The 14,424-nt window shown below is 39.0% G+C and overlaps 1 protein-coding gene across 4 annotated transcripts in view; it reads right to left on the bottom strand.

Moving 5' to 3' along the window:
* The window catches only part of PARP11 (poly(ADP-ribose) polymerase family member 11), a 68,685-nt gene that overhangs the window by 24,158 nt on the left and 30,103 nt on the right, over positions 1–14,424 (bottom strand). The gene's annotated exons all lie outside the window — the stretch shown is intronic.

The raw sequence follows: 14,424 nt of genomic DNA, 5'->3' as shown, positions 1-14,424 counted from the left end.
GCTTTGGGTGGGACCTAGGATAGACTCATATTTATCCCTATTTTGGAGAGGGCATCACTATAGGCAGGTGCCACCGTAGTGAACATTTCTAAAGCACTTCAAATTCCACAAAATATTTTGTCTTTTATAACCCCATGTGCAGGAAAAGTCACTATCTTCCAATCAAAGTTAGAGAAAAAAATCAAGCAGGGAAAATGCAGTTATTTTGTCTAGAATCATAGTTAGTGGGGGGTGGGGGGGCTAGGGTGGTGGAGTAGCAGGAGGACCCTAGGCGTGCCTCACCCCTCGAACACAGCTAGACAAATATCAAATCATTCTGAACACCCAAGAAATCAATCTGAGGACAGAACAAACTGCACAACTAGGGGGAGAGAAGAGGCCACACTGTGGAGGGTAGGAGGTGCAGAGACATGGTTTGGGGGAGAGAAGGATCACAGGTGCTGCAGAGGGGAAGGAGCCATGGTCATGGAGAGACGGAGAGAGGGAGAATGGGAGAGAAAGAAAGAAAGAAAGAAAGAAAGAAAGAAAGAAAGAAAGAAAGAAAGAAAGAAAGAAAGAGCACAGAGGGAATCGTACAAGGAAAACACTTTCCCAGTCATTGACTGGGAAAACAAGAGGGGTTGATTATGGCGAGTTTTTATAACCAGTGGGGCTCAAAGACTGAAGTTTTCGAAGTCTGCACTGTGGCTGGTGTGGAGCCTGGTAGGCCCTGTGGTGCTCTTGTGGGAAAGCAGGGCAGAGGCCCAGGAGCAGACAGTGTGATCTGAGGATCCCCTGGATGGACTGGGAGAAATGGTTCTCCCTTCTTGGAGCACATCTGGGAGAGGTGGTGGTGCCTCTCAGGGGACAAAATAGCCAGCAGGTGCCATTGCACTGCCCCATTTATTAGCATAAGGGCAGAGACACCTGCTGAGGGTGGCTAACCTGGGCACCAGCTTTTTGCTGTGCTTTACTCTAAACTCCAAGCTCCTGCACTTCAATACCACTGCCTTTCTGAGACAAACCAGCACCAGCCCAGTGAGACCCTTCTCCAGAGGACCAGTGCACATCTGTGCCACACTGTCCCTAAAGTTTAGAGTTTTATAACTCAGTGGGCCTGCCTGGGATACAACACAGGTGCACTGTACTGCTGTGTAGGCAGATAGCTGGGACATAGGGTGAAGGCAGGGATCTCAGGGACACTTGGAAAACAGAGAGACTGTTTGCTCTTCTCGGAGGGCTTCCCAGACAGTGGTGGGTGCAAACTCCCCTTTCCAGTGTGAACGAGAGGGCTGGTGCCATTTCCCTCCCCTGTCCCACAGCATAAACTAACTTCAGTAACAGCACAGTGCCAACAGTGGTGACCTAAACCACTTACACCAAGCTCCACTCCCATGCACTCTGCAGGTGCTTCTTTACTACGGCAAGTGTGCCTGAGAACCAGAGTAGTGGGCCCCTCCCCCAGAAGGCCAGCATAAACACCCCCCACCCCACCAAGTCTACTGACCACAGTGTGCTGCAAAGCCCTAGCTTTAGTGGAAATAGGATCTGGTCTCTTTTAACAAGGAGACCAGAGCACACCCAGTTAAAATTTGCCACACTCTGGTCAAGGTCCAAACACTGCCTACTGTAGACAAGGAGAGCCTCTGCAGATGACTAGTCTGAAGGATAGAGTAACTAAGACACAGAAGCAGAGTGCACACAGCACACACCAGAGAAACTCCCTGAAGCACAAGGACCTGGACACTATGTGACCTCTTCTTCAAAAAGCCTCAGGAACAGGAAACATAACAGGCTTCCCTAACACAGAGAATAAGACATAGACCTAGACAAAATGCGAAGATAGAAGAACTCATCCCAAAAGAAAGAACAAGAAAAAGTCATGGTCAGGTATCTAATCAAAACAGATGTAAGTAATATGCCTGATTCAGAATTTAAAGCAACAATCATAAAGATACTAGCTGGGCTTGAGAAAAGCATGGAAGACACCAGGGAGTTGCTTACTGCAGAGATAAGACCTAAAAACTAGTCAGGCCAAAATAAAAATGCCAAGATGCAAAACTGGTAGGATGTAATGAGCACAAAGATAGAAGAAGGAGGGGAATGGATAAGTAATGCAGAACGATCAAATTATCAGGGTGTCTGGGTGGCTCAGTCAGTTGAATATCTGGCTCTTGATTTCAGCTCAGGTCATGATCCAAGGGTCATGGGATCAAGCCCCACATAGGGTTCCACACTGAGCGTGCAGCCTGTTTAAGATTCTCTCCCTGTCTCCTCTACCTCTTTCCCTGGCGTGTACTCTCTGTCTCTCAAATAAAAGAAAAAAGAATTTAAAAACAAGATAAAATTATGGAAAATAATGAAGCAGAAAAGAAGAGGGAAAGAAATATATTGGATCATGAATGTAGACTCAGAGAACTCAGCAACTTCATAAAGTATAACATTCATATCATAGGAGTCCCAGAAGAAAAGAGGGAAAGGGGGGTAGAAGGTTTATGTGAACAAATTACAGCTGAAAAATTCCCTCATCTAGGGAAGGAAATAGACATCCAACTCCAGGAGGCACAGAGAATTTGAATCTAAATCAACAAAAGCAGGCCAACACCAATACATATCGTAGTAAAATTTGCAAAATACAGAGATGAGGGAAACATTTTAAAAGCAGCAAGGGAAAAGAAATCCCTAGTTTACAAGAGAAGACAAACAAGGTTAGCAGCAGACCTCTCCACAGAAACTGGGCAGTCCAGAAGGGAGTGGCATGATATATTCAACATGCTAAATGGGAAAAATATGCAGCCAAGAATATTCTATCCAGCAAGGTTGTCATTCAGAAGAGAAGGAGAGATAAAGAGTTTCTCAAACAAAAACTAAAAGAGTTCATGACCACTATATTAGCCCTCCAAGAAATATTGAAGGGGACTCTTTGAGTGGGAAAGAAACACCAAAAGCAAAAAAGTCTAGAAAAAAAAAACAAACAGAAAATCTCCAGAAACAATGACTTAACAAGTAAATCAATGGCACTATTCATATCTATCAATAATCACTCTGAATGTAAATAGACTAAATGCAAAAGACACAGGGTGTCAGAACGGATTAAAAAAACAAAACAAAACAAGACCCATCGGGGTGCCTGGGTGGCTCAGTCAGTTAAGCGTCCAACTTCAGCACTTCAGCTCAGGCCACGATCTCATGGTTCATGAGTTCGAGCCCCACATGGGGCTCTGTGCTGACAGCTCAGAGTTGGAGCCTGCTTCAGATTCTATGTCTCCCTCTCTCTCTGCCCCTCTCTCATTCATGCTCTGTCTCTCCGTGTCTCTCAAAAATAAATAAACATTAAAAACAAAAACAAAAACAAGATCCATCTATATGCTGCCAACAAGAGACTCATTTTAGACCTAAAGACACCTCCAAATTGAAAGTGAAGGGATAGAGAATCATTTATCATGCTAAAGGACATTAAAGAAAGCCAGAGTAGCCATACTTCCATCAGACAAATGACATTTTTTTTAAATGTTTATTTACTTATTTTGAAAGAGAATGAGTGTGAGCAGGGAAGGGGCACAGAGAGAGGGAGAGAGAGAATCCCAAGCAGGCCCTGTGCTACCAGAGCAGAGCCCAAGACAGGGTTCAATCTCACGAACTGCAACATCATGACCTGAGCCAAAACCAAGAGTTGGATGCTTAACCAATTGAGCCACCCAGGCATCCAGGCAAACTAGATTTTAAACCAAAGACTTTAACGAGAAATGAAGAAGGGCAGTATATCATAATAAAGGGGTTTATCCAACAAGAAGATCTAACAATTGTAAATACTTATACCCCCACTTGAAAGCACCCAAATACATAAAATAATTAATAACAAACATAAAGGAACTCTGATAATAATACAGTAATAGCAGGGGAATCTGACACCCCACTCACAGCAATGGACACATAATCTAAGCAGAAAATCAACAAGGAAACAATAGTTTTGAATGACATACTGGACCAAATGGACTTAACAGATATTCAGAACATTTCATCCTAAAGCAGCAGAATACACATTCTTTTTGAGTGCACATGGGACATTCTCCAGGATAGATCACATACTGGGTCACAAATCAGCCCTCAATAAGTACAAAAAGATCGAGATCATACCATGTATATTTTCCAACAACAATGCTATGAAACTTGAAGTCAACCACAAGAAAAAATTTGGAAAGACCACAAATACACGGAAGCTAAATAACATCCTACAAAAACAAACAAATGGGTTAATCAGAAAATTAAGTACAAAATTTTAAAAAAATACATGGAAACAAATGAAAATGAAAACATAACCATCCAAAACATTTGGGATGCAGCAAAAGTGGTCCAAAGAGGGAAGTATATAGCAATACACGTCTAACTCAATAAACAAGAAAAATCTCAAATACACAACCCAACCTTACACCTAAAGGAGCTAGAAAAAGAACAACAAATGTAGCCTAAAGCCAGCAGAAAAAGAGACATAGTAAAGATTAGAATAGGAATAAATGATAGAGACACAAACAAAAAAACCCAAGAAGAACAAATCAATGAAACCAGGAGCTGTTTCTTTGAAAGAAGTAATAAAATTGATAAACTTCTAGGCAGACTTATCAAAAATAAAAGAGAAATGACCCAAATAAATATAATCACAAATGAGAGAGGAGAGATCACAACTAACACCACAGATATACAAACAATTAAAGGAGAATATTATGAAAAATTATATGCTAACAAACTGGGTAGAAGAAATGGATAAATTCCTAGAAACATATAAACTACCAAAATTGAAACAGGAAGAAATAGAATATTTGAACAACTAATAACCAGTAAAGAAATTGAATCTGTAATAAAAAATCTCCCAACCAACAAAAGTCCAGGACCAGATGGCCTCCCAGGAGAATTCTACCAAACATTAAGTGATTAGTTAATACCTATTCTTCTCAAACTGTTCCAAAAAAGAGAAATGAAAGGAAAACTTCCAAACTCACTCTATGAGGCCAGCATTACATTGATTCCAAAACCAGACAAAGATCCCACTAGAAGAGAAAATTACTGGCCAATGTCCTTGATGAACATACATGCGAAAATTCTTAACAAAACACTAACAAATCGAATCCAACAGTACATTAAAAGAATCATTCACCAGGATCAAGTAACATTTATCCCTGGGCTGCAAGGAGGTTCAGTATTTGCAAATCAATCAACATGACACACCAAATTAATAAAGAAAGGCTAAGAACCGTGTGATTCTGTCAATAGATGCAGAAAAAGCATTTGACAAAGTACAGCATCCATCCTTGATAAAAACCTTCAACAAAGTAGGGATAGAGGGAACATACCTCAACATCATAAAGTCCATATATGAATGACCCATAGCTAATATCATCCTCACTGGGGCAAAACTGAGAGCTTTTTCTCTACAGTCAGAAACAAGATAGGGATGTCTGCTCTCACCATTGTTATCCAACATAGTACTGGAAGTCCTAGCCTCAGAAATCAGACAATAAAAAGAAACAAAAGGTATCCAAATCAGCAAGGAAAAAGCTGAACTTTCACGATTTACAGATGACATAATACTCTATGTAGAAAACCTGAAAGACTCCAAAAAATTGCTAGAACTTGATATATGAAGTTCTATATGGTATCAGTAAAGTCTCAGGATACAACATCAAGGCACAGAAATCGGTTGCATCTCTATACACCAATAATTAAGCAGCAGAAAGAGAAATCAAGGAATTGATCCCATTTACAATTACACCAAAAACCATAAGATACCTAGAAATAAACCTAACCAAATTGGTAAAGAGACCTGTACTCTGAAAACTATAGAATGCTTATGAAAGACACCGAAGAAGACACAAAGAAATGAAAAACATTCCATTCTCATGGGTTGGAAGAACAAATATTGTTAAAATTTCTATACTACCCAAAGCAATCTACACATTTAATGCAATACCTATCAAAACACCACCAGCATTTTTCACAGAGCTAAAACAAACAATCCTAAAATTTGTATGGAATCACAAAAGACCCCAAATAGCCAAAGCAATCTTGAAAAAGAAAAGTAAAGCTGGAGGCATCACAATTCTGGACTTCAAATTATCTTACAAAGTTATAGTGAGCAAAACAGTATGGTACTGGCACAAAAACAGACAAATAGGACAATGGAACAGAATAGAAAACCCAGAAATGGGCCCCAACTATATGGTCAACTAATCTTCGACAAAGCAGGAAAGAATATCCAATGGAAAAAAGACAATCTTTTCAACAAATGGTGTGGGAAAACTGGACGGCTACATGCAGAAGAATTACACTGGACCACTTTCTTACACCATACACAAAAATAAATTCAAAATGGATGAAATACCTAAATGTGAGATAAGAAACCATCAAAATCCTAGAGGAGAACACAGGAAGCAACCTCTTTGACATTGGCTTTAGCAACTTCTTACTAGACACATCCCCTGAGGCAAGGGAAACAAAAGCAAACATGAACTATCAGGACTTCATCAAGATAAAAAGCTTCTGCACAGTGAAGGAAACAATCAATAAAATTTAAAGGCAACCTTCAGAATATTTGCAAATGACATATCTGATAAAGGGTTAGTTTCCAAAATCTATAAAGAATTTATCAAACTCAGCACCCAGAAAACAAACAATCCAGTTAAGAAATAGGCAGAAGACATGAACAGGTATTTTTCCAAATAAGACATCCAGTGGCTAACAGACATATGAAAGTATCATCAGACTCAATATCACTCATCATCAGGGAAATACAAATCAAAACAACGGTGAGCTACCACCTCACACTCCTCAGAATGGCTAAATTTAACAACACGGGAAACAACAGATGTTGGTGAGGATGTGGAGAAAGGGGACCCCTCTTGCACTGTTGGTGGGAATGCAAACTGGTGTAGCCACCCTGGAAAACAGTATGGAGGTTCCTCAAAAAATTAAAAATAGAACTATCCTATGACCCAGCAATTGCATTACTAGGTATTTGCCCAAAGGATACTAATTTGAAGGGACAGACACATGCACCCCAATGTTTACAGCAGCATTTTCAATAACCGCCAAATTAATGGAAAGAGCCAAATGACCATCGACTGATGAATGAGAAGATGTGATGTGCATATAAACAAACAAACAAACATACATAGATACATACACACACACACACACAATGGAATATTACTCAGTAATAAAAAAAATGATATCTTGCAATTTACAGTAACATGGATAGAGCCAGGGTGTATTATGCTAGGCAAAATAAGTCAGTCAGAGAAAGACAAATACCATACGATTTCATTTATATATGGAATTTAAGAAACAAAACAGATGATGATAGGGGGAAAAAAGAGAGAGAGAGGCAAACCATAAAACAGACCCTTAACAACAGAGAAACAAACTGAGGGAAGGTGAGCAGTGGATGGGTTAAATGGGTGATGGGTATTAAGGAGGGCATTTGTTGTGATAAGCCCTGGGTGTAAGTGATTAATCACTAAATTCTACTCCTAAAACTAATATTACACTATATGTTAACTAACTGGAATTTAAATAAAAACTTGAGGGACGCCTGTTTCATTCTTAGGTTAAGCACCTGACTCTTGGTTTCTGCTCAGGTGACGATCTCACAGATTCATGAGTTTGAGCCCCATGTCCGGCTCTGCCCTAGCAGTAGGGAGCCTACTTGGGATTCTCTGTCTCTCCCTCTCTCTCTGCCCCTCCCCCACTCACGCTGCCTCTGTCTCTCTCAAAAAATAGACGTAAAAACAAAACAAAACAAAACCTTGAAACTAAAAACAAAAACAAAAAACAAAGTAAAAAACAGAATCATAGAGTTAGCAGTACAAAGGAGATTAAAGAAACACCCAAGACCTCCTGAGCATCAGTTCTTCCCTAAACTGCCAACGCGGATGGCTTCATTTTCATATATGGACAGTTGCTCCTTCTCTCCTCTATTGTGAAAGCTTAATTTGGTTGCTTTACTTCTCAGACATTATGGCTTTTTCCCAAGAGTTAGTTCATAAGACTAAGTCTTATAGTTTCCTACAATAAGTTACTTCTCCAAAGGAAGGGCTATTCTGTATAACGAGGCTCAAAGAGTAAGCCAAGTTTAAATTAATAACTTTACAATACATTAACCATAGTAATAATGGACCTAGATTAGAACACATTTATAGGCAATAAGAGGAATGTGAGCAAGCTGTCTGTCGTGGAGTAGGCAATTAATAAATGCTAGCTGAACAAATTAGTTCAGCTACCATGCCAATGTTCAGTTTTTAATTGGCAGGATTGATGCTTCTGGCACACCAGGTTATGAAGAAAAGAAGCTAGTATAAACCGGAAAAGCATTTTATAAATTTTCAAGTGCAGTGGGTATGCTGGTCGAATCTGTCTATAATACTATCTATCCAAAGAGACTATATGGAACCTGGGAATAGTCAATCTGGGTCATCAAATAGAAAGGCTATGTGGAAAAGTAATTTAACATCAAAATCCCAGTCTATAGGAGAAAAATAATGCCATCTTCCAGACCAGTTAAAAGCTTTCTGATAAGTTTATTACAGTGAATAAAATATTACAGTGAACAAAATGCTAACAAAATATTAGTATAAACACAGTATCTTCAGAAAAATCATATTTGGTAATGAAAACTTTCTTGTCTCTAAGACAAGAAATCTTCTTGTCTAAGAAGAAGATCCAAAGATCCAAAGCCTGCTATTAAAAGCTTAAAAACAAGGTGGAGCTTTTGGAATGACACAGTAAGGAGTTCAGTGGGCCTTCCCAGCAAAATTGCATTTTAGTTGGTGAGCATCATTTTAAAAACCAAAGCAAACAAACAAAAACATGTAAAGTCTCTAAGGGCATATAGCAAATGGAGAAACATTTATTCAGAAAAAATCTACTAAATCTCAGAACAGGTGAGAGTGTGGCATTTGAGCCAAGATCTGTTCCATTACCCCATTCCTCCAGCACTCTGTTACAGAAGCTCTACCTCAGGTCTGTGCAGAGAAGAAAACAGGGGTTCCCTTTCCCTCCATATCCTAGTCCTGGGCTAGTTTCATCCTGGAAGGGGCAGGCTGTTGGTGTTTCTCATCCCCTTCAGCCTAGAGGTTCTGGGCAGGCCATAGATGGGACGGACCTCCTGGTTCCTCCACCCAGTCCTAGCTCATGTAGTGGAAACTCTACTCCAGGCCCAGTAGATTAGAGATACTGAGCCCTGATTGCTACCACTCTAGTTTACTCATAAGGTGGAAGTTCCATGTCAGAAGGAGTAAGTCAAGAAGACTCAGGGCTACCAACACCCCTTCCACCCAAAGACCAGGTATCAATCACTATGGGAAAAGCCACTTCCACCCCAAGCCACAGGTATAGTGGCAACAGGGTTCTACTGAGGGGGAAAGGCACACTGTAGGGACAAAGAGCTCCATGTCTCTGAGGGGACTGACTTTATTTGGAACAGAAAATAGAGAACCTCATGCCAAAGAGCGTTATTGAAAATAATGGAAATATCCAGGAAAAGCAATGAAGAGGCCCAAAGCTCCGATACAAGCCAAATGGTAGAGCATACAGAAGTTTAATATAGAGAAACAGGGATAACTAAGGAAAGCCCTCCTGGGATTACAGTTAACCATGATAGTCAGGAAGGCTGTGTACAAGCACCAGGCTGTACCTACCCAGGAATGATCAGAGCAGGTCATGGGACAGACTTGAAAACATTTCCTAAGCTGCATATGGAGGGATCAACACAGAGTGGAACCCTCCACTGGCACAAGAGGCTTAAACACAACCTCTGACCAAACATAGAACAACTGTCCTTTTTCCACTTAATCCTTTTATTAAAAAACAATAAATCAGTATCTATGTTGGTGGGTCTATTTCTGGATTCTGATCTATTCTAATAATCATTTTCTCTATCTTACTGCTAATACTAGAGTTTTGATGACTGTAGTTTCACAATGAATCTTTAAATCATGTAGTGTTAGTGTTCCAAATATGTTCTTTTTCAAAATTGCTTAGCTCTACTAGGTCCTTTCAATTTTGATTGGGATGGTGTAGTATGTGACCCATTTGGAGATAATTGCCATCTTAATAATGTTGAGAACTTCAACCCATGAATGAGGCACATCTCTTTCTTTCTTTCTTTTTTAACATTTATGTATTTATTTTGAAAGAGAGAGCGTGAACAGGGGAGAGGCAGAGAGAGAGCAAGAGAACTCTGCAGGCTCTGCACTGTCAGCACAGAGCCCAAGGCGGGGCTCAATCTGACAAACTGTAAGATCCTGACCTGAGCTGAAATCAAGAGTCTGATATTTAGGGGCGCCTGGGTGGCGCAGTCGGTTAAGCGTCCGACTTCAGCCAGGTCACGATCTCGCGGTCCGTGAGTTCGAGCCCCGCGTCAGGCTCTGGGCTGATGGCTCGGAGCCTGGAGCCTGTTTCCAATTCTGTGTCTCCCTCTCTCTCTGCCCCTCCCCCGTTCATGCTCTGTCTCTCTCTGTCCCAAAAATAAATAAAAAACGTTGAAAAAAAAAATTTAAAAAAAAAAAAAAAAAAAGAGTCTGATATTTAACAGACTGGGCCACCTGGGCGCCCTGAGGCATATCTATTGACTTGTTTTAGGTCTTCTTTACCTTTTTTTCAGTAATGTTTTATAGTTCTCAGTGTATAGGGTTTGCACATCATTTATGCAATCTTCATGCCTAAGTATTCCACATTTTTTGTTATTGTAAATGGAATTGCATTTAAAATTTCAATTACTGGTTGAATGTTGCTTATATATAGAGGTACATTATTTTTTGTACATGGATCCTGTACTCAGCATCCTTAGTAAACCTTCTTATTACTTCTAGGTTTTTGGACATTCCATCAGATCTTCTATACAGGCATTTCTAGAGATAGAGAGATAGAGAGATACAGATTGCCTTACTTTGTTTTAGCATATAGATGACTGCTATTTCTCATGCCTTCTTTTTCTTGCCTTATTGCAGTGATTATAATCTCCAGTGCATATTCAATGATGAATAAAGAATGGGCATCATTTGTTCCTGATCTAAGTGAGAAAGTATTCAGTCTTTCACTCTTGTTTGATATTAGACACAGGTTTTTGTAGATGCCCCTTATGTCAGGGGTTCCCACAATCACCCTCAGGCTCATAGGAGAAGGACTCACAGGACTCAGAAGTTGTTCTATTCATGGTTACAGTTTATTACAGTAAAAGTATACAGAGTCAAATAAGCAAAAGGGAAAAGTGCATGAAGTCCAGAGGAAAATGTATAAGCTTCCAAGTGTCCCCTCCCAATGGAGTCACATAGGACACACTTAATTCTCCCAGCAACCATATGTGAAAACAAGTACAAAGGGTTGCCAACCAGGGATGTTCACCTGAGCCTACATGTCCAGAGTTTTTACTAGGAGTTAGTCACGTAAGCATTTAGCACCCTATGTGACTGACCTCAGCTACGGACATTCCAGACCTCTAGAGAGAAAGCAAATGTTCACCATAAATCACACTGCCAGTATAAACTATCTAGATAAATTGGGATAGCATGGCTCAAGATCTCAGGCATGCAAATATACTCATCAGACAAACTATTTTAAGAGCCCAGGCCTTTCTTGAGAATGTACACAGTTTGAGCACCCCAGGCCTGTTGAGTTAGCCCTTTTCTGCCCATCCGTTATCAGGTTGAACAAGTTGTCTTCTACTCCCGGGTTGGAGTTTTTATCAGGGATACTGGATTTTGCCAAATGCTTTTTCTGAATACATTGAAATGATCATATGTTTTTTTTATTTTAGTTTGTTTATATGGTGAGTTACATTGATTGCTGTTCAAATATTAAACCAACGTTCCATTTTGAGGATAAACACCATTTTGTAATTATGCATCAGTCTTCTTATATGTTAGACTCAATTTGCTAAAATTTTTCTTAAAATTTTTGTATCCGTGTTCATTAGCTGCTTATCATGTCTTTGGTTTTGGTATCAGGGTAATGCCAGCTTCATAGAATGAGTTGTGAAGTATAACCTTCTCTTCAATTTTCTGAAAGCTTGTGCAGAATTAGTATTGTTTCTTCCTTAAATATTTGTTAGAATTTACCAGAGAAACCATCTGGGCTTGGAGTTTTCTTTGTGGGTAGGCCTTTTCCATAAATTTGAACTCTTGAATAGATTTTAGGTTATTCATGTTATTTCTTCTTCAGTGAGCTCTGGTAGTTTGTGTCTTTAACGTTAAATTGTTCATAACATTCCCTCACTACCCTTTAATGTTTGTAGAATATGTAGTGATGTCACCTCTCTTAATATTGATAATTTGTATTCTTTTTCTCCTGATCTGTCTGGCTAGAAGTTTATCAATTTTATTTATGCTCCTCAAAAAAAAAAAAAAAACAAAAAAACAAAAACAGCAACAACAACAAAAAAACCAGCTTATGCATTCATTGATTTTTCTGTTTTCATTTCAGTGATTTCCACTCTAAATTTTATTTCCTTGCTCCAGCTTGAGTTTAATTTGCTCTTTTTCTAGTTTCTTAAGGAGGAAGCTATGGTCATGGATTTGTGACATTTCTTTCCAATACAGGCATCAATTTAGCTATAAATTTCCCTTTCAGTACTGTTGTAGCAGCTTATCACAAGTTTGATCTGTTACCTTCATACTTTCTACCTCTTTGACCGATACGTTAAAGTGCTATTTACTTACCAGATGCTTGTGGGTTTTACAGATCTTTCTTTTACTGAATTCTAATTTAATTTCATTTTGATCAGATAGCATACTTTATATGACTTGAATTCTTTTAAATGTACTGAGACTTATTTTACAGTCCAGAATGTGGTCTATCTTGTGAAATGTTCCCTGTATAGTTGAAAGAAAAAAAAAAGTGTATTCAGCTATTGTTGAGTGTAATGGTCTATAAATGTGAATTAGGTCAAGTTGATTGACTGACGGTATTGTTCAAGTCTTCTATACCTTTGCTCATTTTTATCTACTTATTCTGGCAATTATTGAGAGAGGAGTAGTAAAGTCTCCAACGATAATGGGATTTGTCTATTTCTCCCTACAGTTCTATTAGTTTTGGTTCATGTATTTTGGAGCTCTATTATCAGGTATATAAATGTTTAGGGTTGTTACTGATTAACTGACCTCTGTATCATAGGAAATGACGTTCTTTACTCTAATATCATCGTCTTTGAAACCCACTTTAATATACTACTCAAACTTTCTCTTGACTGCTGTCAGCACCACAGATCTCTCTCCATTCAGTTTTATCCTACTTGCATCTTTATATTCAAAGTGTGTTTCTTGTAGACAGCTTAGAGTTGGGTCTTACTTTTTACTCTAATCTGACAATCTGTCCTCTAATTGAAGTGTTTACAGCATTTCCTATGGTATGATTATTGATACTAGGTTTAAGTTTATCATCTCGCCATTTGCTTTTTACTTGTTCCTTTTGTTCTTTATTCCCTTTTCATCTTTTTCTATCTTCTTTTGGATTCAGTACACTTTTAGGATTCCATTTTATCTCCACTGGTGGATTAACTAGAACTCTTTGCTATACACACCTTTTCATTTCCTCCCTTTCCATTCACTGTAAAATCCACTCTAATTTAGTTTCTCTAGCTTCTGGCCCAATACCTCCCGCCACCATCACAAACAAGCAAACAAACGTACTGGACTTGCTAGGATTTCCAATCCTAGCTTCATGTTGCTAAACCCTATGCTCTTTTATCAGTCCTCATCTTACTTGACCTCTCTGTAACATTCCACAGCTTACCCTCTGTCCTGAATTACTCTTTTCTTGATTTCCATGAAATCATACTTTCTAGATTGTCTTACGTTTTTTGCCACAAAATCTATCGCCTGCAACTTTTAGGTTCTGTGGGCTCACTCAGTCCTAGCCCCTTTTCTTGTCCTTCTCAGCAACTTCAAAACATGATCAGTCCTCAAGAATCATGAAGTAGTTCACAGGCATTTTCAGAGGAAAAATTAAAGAAATTTGCTCATATACATTTTGTAAAGTTGAAATGTATGAGTAATAGTGATTTTCATGGGTTTCTTTAAAGTTACCAACTTGCTATGTCAGTATGTTCAGTCTCTGCTGATCAGTGCGTATCAGCTAGTGTTCAGCAAATATGGTGGTGTAGAACCAAGTGAACTTTCACCTCATCTTCAAACAAAGCCTCAAATCAATTTACTTTGTTGACAGGGTAGAGAAGAGACCAAAACTAGAGGCATTCCTCAGCTAAAACGGTAAGGTCTTAATATTCCTAAGAAGCTGTTAGCCCAAATTTAATGCCCAATTTAATTGTGGGAAAAAAAAAAAAAAACAGCTATTGACAAAATTTCTTTATTATAGGACTCTGCTGGAAGTCACATAATATCAATGGCACATGATATGAGACAGCAATTATTATCACATGAGTGTTTCAGCATATATTTT

This window comes from Neofelis nebulosa, chromosome 8 (genome assembly GCF_028018385.1).
Source record: "Neofelis nebulosa isolate mNeoNeb1 chromosome 8, mNeoNeb1.pri, whole genome shotgun sequence".
Taxonomy (NCBI): Eukaryota; Metazoa; Chordata; class Mammalia; order Carnivora; family Felidae; genus Neofelis; species Neofelis nebulosa.
Note: the sequence above shows the minus strand (reverse complement) of the source record. Positions and strands in the feature narration are given on the sequence as shown.